This window comes from Malus domestica, chromosome 16 (genome assembly GCF_042453785.1).
Source record: "Malus domestica chromosome 16, GDT2T_hap1".
NCBI lineage: Eukaryota > Viridiplantae > Streptophyta > Magnoliopsida > Rosales > Rosaceae > Malus > Malus domestica.
Genome location: NC_091676.1, coordinates 6,196,404 through 6,202,403, shown reverse-complemented (window position 1 = coordinate 6,202,403; position 6,000 = coordinate 6,196,404).

Below are 6,000 nucleotides of genomic sequence, written 5' to 3'. Positions count from 1 at the left end.
AGACTTCATATACAACAAGGAATGGAATTAGTGAATGAGCTACAAGTCCGTCAAGATTCTTTTGAAATTAAGTAAATTAGGGGATTATAAAATCTAAATTTTTCTTATCCCCTGCCCCCAAGTTGCCAATTTTTCGGTTCTTAGCCATTGTTCGGTTAACCTTGATTTTGTTTCTTCTTTTTTTTACAAAGTAACCTTGATTTTGTGTCTTAAGCTTAATAATGATATCCCCGTTTTTCCTATACCCCCATGTCCTTGGCCTAGTTTGATGACACGTGTCTATACTTAACAGAACGTCACTTTGTCAAATGGTATTCTAGGTTCGAATTGCAGATACAAGAGTGCTACATTGAAGCCTATACCAAATTCATATGAACATTTCCAAGCAAATTCATACATCATCAACGAAAACAAAATAAAAAATCTTCGGAAATCGAGCCAAAAGACTTAATCAACACAACGTAGAAATAAGCAAAAGCAACAAAAAAAACTTCAACATAACGGATAAATTTATTGAGTGAAAGCCTATAATACATACATACGAAAATGCAGAAGAAATATTTTGACATAGATCTAGAGAAGACATCATTAAAATCTCTTAAAAGAGCTCAGAGGAATGGATCAACGCCCCACTACTAGTCAGACCGATATTGTTTCTCAACTTGCATCACACCATCTACATAGCACGGCAGATGTGAGGATGTCACTGCACAAGGACTCGGTGTAATTAAGGAACAGATCATTTTTTGTATAATGTAATTTATTTTGTCAATTCAGCAATGTGATATTTTCAATACGAACTGGAGACGTTGTTGCTTGATCTTCAGAATTTAGTAGGACAATCTTTTTGCAGTCGTAGTAATAAACTGTGAGAAGCTCCCAAGTAACCACCTTCCCCAAGCACCACAAGCTTGTTTCAAGGAAATAATATGCAATTATATTTCGATGATACTGAAATGTCCATCTGCCAAGGAAGCTTGGTAAATTGAACCTTCCAACAGAAAACAGAAGCATAAAAACCAACCACCCTCTTAGCATCTTTCCTTTGCTTAACTCTGATGAGGCTGTAATGGCTTCAAACAATCCTCTCTTCTCCTCTAAGACGGAAACTGATAAACCTAATTCGGATAAATCTCCAAACCCTAACGACCAGTCCACGTCAGCACCACCAACTCCACCACAACCTTCCCGCTGCAATCTGCAACCGGTGTCCTTGCTGCCCACGATGCAGCAACCAGAACACAAGGTGCAGAAACCATGTGATAGTCTTAGCTGTCAAGGAATGTTGTATCCATGTGCAACATTCTTTTTGTCCAAGTTGTACAGCTAGTCGGTTGCATATTGCAGCGGGAAGGTTGTGGTGGAATTGGTGGTGCTGACGTGGACTGGTCGTTAGGGTTTGGAGATTTATCCGAATTAGGTTTATCACGCCCCCTCAAGCTGACGGGGCGTTGACGAACATGAAGCTTGGAGATAAGATAATGGAAGCAGACAGACGACAAACCCTTGGTTAAAAAATCAGCAATTTGGTCTGTGGTAGCCACATAACCAACTTCTATTTCCTTGCGAATGACCTTGTCCCGGATGTAGTGATAATCCACTTCAACATGGCGCATGCGAGCTTGATAAACGGGATTGGAAGCAACATCAATGGCGCTGATATTGTCACACCAGAGACGAGGTGGCTGTAATGGAAGACATAAATCACGGAATAGATTGCGAAACCATGAGAGATGGGCAGAAGTATAGGCAAGTTGACGATACTCCGCCTCTGTGCTAGATCGGGACACTCCACGTTGCTTTTTCGAACTCCAGGAAATTAAATTATCGCCAAGAAATATGCAGTGACCGCCAGTGGAACGACGATTATCAGGGTCTCCAGCGTAGTCAGCGTCAGCGAAGGCAGTGAGAGTGAGAGGACTGGGTTTGTAAAGTAAGCCGTGATCATGTGTGCCTTTCAAATACCGTAAGATGCGTTTGACTGCAGCCCAATGCGCAGTAGTTGGAGAGTGCATGAACTGACACACTTGGTTGACAGCGTAAGCAATATCAGGACGTGTAAATAGAAGGTATTGAAGGGCGCCCACAACATTGCGAAAAGAAGATCCATCTGAGAGAGGCTCACCATCATATAAACTCAAGCGTTTACCACTGGGAACTGGCGTGGAGATGGGCTTGGCGTCAGCCATATTAGTTTTCTGTAGAAGCTCCAAAATATACTTGGATTGAGTGAGATAGAAGGCAGAAGGCGTCCGAGAAACCTCCATCCCCAAGTAGTGTAAGGGTGTTGGGAAGGGTAAATGAGTGATGGGGTGTGTGAATAAAAGAAATGCCAACATGAGAAATGTGCAAACCTGATCCATCCACCACGCCATTAACATTGTCAGTGCCATTGTAGGGACGAGGATTCGAAACTTGATTCAAATCATAAGTGATATGTGCATTGGCTCCAGAGTCAAAAAGCCAGTTTTGAATGCCAGAGGGAGAGGCAGATGCCGGAGACGGTGCAGCAGCAGCATAAGCTTAGAGACGTGGAGCAGGAACACGTCCTTCATAGGCCATATTGAGGCGATTGAAACAATCGATTGCAGAATGGCCGTGACGACGACATATTTGGCATTGGATACGGCCACCAGATTGGGTTGGAGAAGGATGAGCACCTAGAACGCCATTATGAGGGTGTCGGAGTGGAGGAGCATGGTGTTCCTGTCCTTGAGGACGAGGAGGAAACTGGCCACGGCCTCCATTGAAGTGACCACGTTCTCCGCGAGGAGCACCGCGACCACGGAAAGGTCCTGAACGACCTCTTCCAGCAGCAAGGGCAGTGGGCCCATTTTCAAACATAGTATAAAGCTTTTGACGTCTCTCGGCACCAAGAAGAAAAGCCTCCAAGGCACTGTAAGTGATGGCCTCATCCCGTGCTTGTGCAGAAGCAACAGTACTCTCATAAGCAGGCCCAACATTATTTAAAATAATGGCAACAAGATCAGAGTCAGTCACAGGAGAACCAGAGAGGGAGAGAGTGTCAGCAAGACAATTAATACGATCAAGAAACTCAACAATAGAGGAATCACCATGATGGGTATTCATAAGCTCACTACGCAATTGGAGGAGGCGGCCAGTAGACTGAGAAGCATACCTGTCACGTAAACAAGTCCATGCAGAAAGAGAACTTGTCTTACTAATAAGAGAGGCAAGAACTGTGGGATGGACCGAACTGTTGATCCAAGAGAGAACCATAGCATCTTGCTGAATCCATGCATCAAAGTCAGGATTGACTTTATCAGTGAGTTGGCCGACATCATCCTTCAAGAAGGCAGGAGGACATGAGTTGGTTCCATCGACAAAAGACACCAGATTCCTGCTGCGAAGCAAGGGCAACATCTGGGCATGCCATAGGGGATAGTTGGTACGATCCAACTTTATAGTCAGAAAATTGGAAGTATTTGGAAGAGAGGGAATAGCAATGGGATTTGAGGGACTTGAACTGGACGCCATGAGAGAAGAGAAAAAAAAAATTAAAGCTTTTGGTCGTTTAGACTGTTAGCTCTGTGATACCATAATGAACTTGGTATTCAATAATTGTTTTCACCTTACCATGCTGCAATGGACAACAGATTTTATATACATACATTGTTACATACGCATGCAATAAACAAATGAAATGCAAGTGGTGTCCTTGCTGCCCACGATGCAGCAACCAGAACACAAGGTGCAGAAACATGTGATAGTCTTAGTTGTCAAGGAATGTTGTATCCATGTGCAACATTCCTTTTGTCCAGGTTGTACAGCTAGTCGGTTGCAGATTGCAGCGGGAAGGTTGTGGTGGAATTGGTGGTGCTGACGTGGACTGGTCGTTAGGGTTTGGAGATTTATCCGAATTAGGTTTATCAGAAACAACAACGCTTAAGTTCCACCGCACGCTGTGCTCTAACCATTTCGCAATGGCCACACCGTAAACTATCCAATGCATGGTCAGGCCGGAAAGCCGGGAGTGCCTAGTTGGGCAACCCGATTGAACTAGCCGGAAATGCCTAGGTGGGCAGCACGATGGAACTAACGGCCTTGCGTAATGCCAATACTGAATAGCACTTAAAGAAAGAGAGCACAAGAGGGAAATATTGAACCATGTAACTGAATTTCGAAGAAGATTTTGCAGACCGGTCACTGACCTCACATTGCTAGTATAGATTGATGAGGCAGCATGGATGGTTGTGAGAACAATGAGGAAGTTAAGCAAGGTTAAAAAGGTAGATTTCTATACTTTTAATGGTTACATTTAGAGTCATTGCATGGTCAGAAAGACTTCTTAGCTGATCTATTGCCTCATAGATCAAAGTAGGCTGGTAGTCAAAGGGCAATTTTCGTAACAATGTCAGGCAGAATAGTGGAAAGGAAGTGATCAATGTTAAGATTATGAAATTGGGATTTCGAAATGGGATTTTCATGGCGGATTCGATGATACCAAAGGTGCCGAGAAAGCATCGCTTCATCTCAGAAAATCTTGGGTTCTCCATTCCCTCAGCTGCACCAGTGCAAAGTTGGAGGCTTGTGGATCTTGTATTGCTTCCTCTTCAATATATATGAGTATTAAATAAAATAAAAACAGTAAGTTTCCGGTTTTATTTCGATAATAGCGGTAGAAGTCTAGCTGGTGCATCTCATCTTATTTTTCGGGGTGATAATCCAAAGCACATCATATGGTAAATTAAACTTAAGCGTTCTTGAGTTTTGTAATGTCCCAAGAGTGAGGACAAAGAAATGACACCATTTTTTTTAGCACTTTTAACTTTTCTAAACACTTGCAATTATTTTAGTCTAAAGAAAGCATTGCAATTGGCACTGTTCTTGACTGTTCATTGTACCTGAATTTCACTTTATTTACGAGGCTGCCACTGAGTCTCTCTGCCGCTCATTTTCATGCCGCGTGTTGATGATCGTGGGAAGGCAGGGGTGCGATGGGTCTGTAGGGTTTCGAACGGGTTGGCTGGGTTAGAGACTTTCATTTCCTTTCTTTGTGAGCTGCAGTGGGACTCGATGAGAGCATGCCGTCGGGAGAGAGAGCGAGTGAGCAAAGAGAGAATAGAGACAGGGAGGGAGAGAGATAGAGATTTGGTGAGAGGAAGGCATGCGGCTTGCAGGCAAACAGAGTCACAGGGGGTGTACGATTGGAGGGAGAGAAAGGGGTTGGTTTCGAAAGCTCTACCTTAGGGTTTAGGGTTGTTCCTGCAAGATTTCAACAGCGTTTTCCCTCTTCTCCACTATTTTCCTTCATTCCCTTTTCTCTAAACCAGAAAACTAGATTCCTCTTCTGGAGTCTCTCCCAGTGTGGAACCCCCGCCACCACCAGGCGCCACAGCTGCGTCAAAGGTTTGCGTGTTGAATTTCACATCAACGGCATCTCCCTATAACCTAGGAGCTTGGTTCGGATCGGCCGATTCCGAAGGCCCTACCATCGAGGTTAGTCTGAAGCGATTCCTATCTTATTGACTTATTGCATGTCAAAATCTGCTTCAAATTTGTGATTTAATATAATTGGGCTTTAGAAAAAAATTTATGATTTTGTCTAATCCAATTGAATGATTAGAAAAATTTTCATTAAATTTTTGGGTTCCTGGGGGGTTCTAAATCGTGATGTTGAGAGAGCTTGGTTGCTTTAATTGCTAATGAAATTAGCTCCTAAACGTTCATAATTTGCCTTTTTTATGTTCATTCTATATTTTCTTTGAGTTCAGATATATTTGTGGTTTTTTTTTTTTTTTTTTTTGTGATATATTGCTGATGCCAAAATATTATATTTACAAGGACAAAGATAGCAAGGTTCTAAATCAAAATTTTATCCTGGTTCTGCTGCTGGGTTCACTATTAGTAAAAGGCACATGAAATATGGTATTGATTTCAGAGCCTTTGATTTCTCAGAATGTCTTCATATATCGAATGTCATATGAATTTAGTTGTAGTTAATTTGTCAAAGTTTGTTGTTGTTTAGCTTTTTCAAAT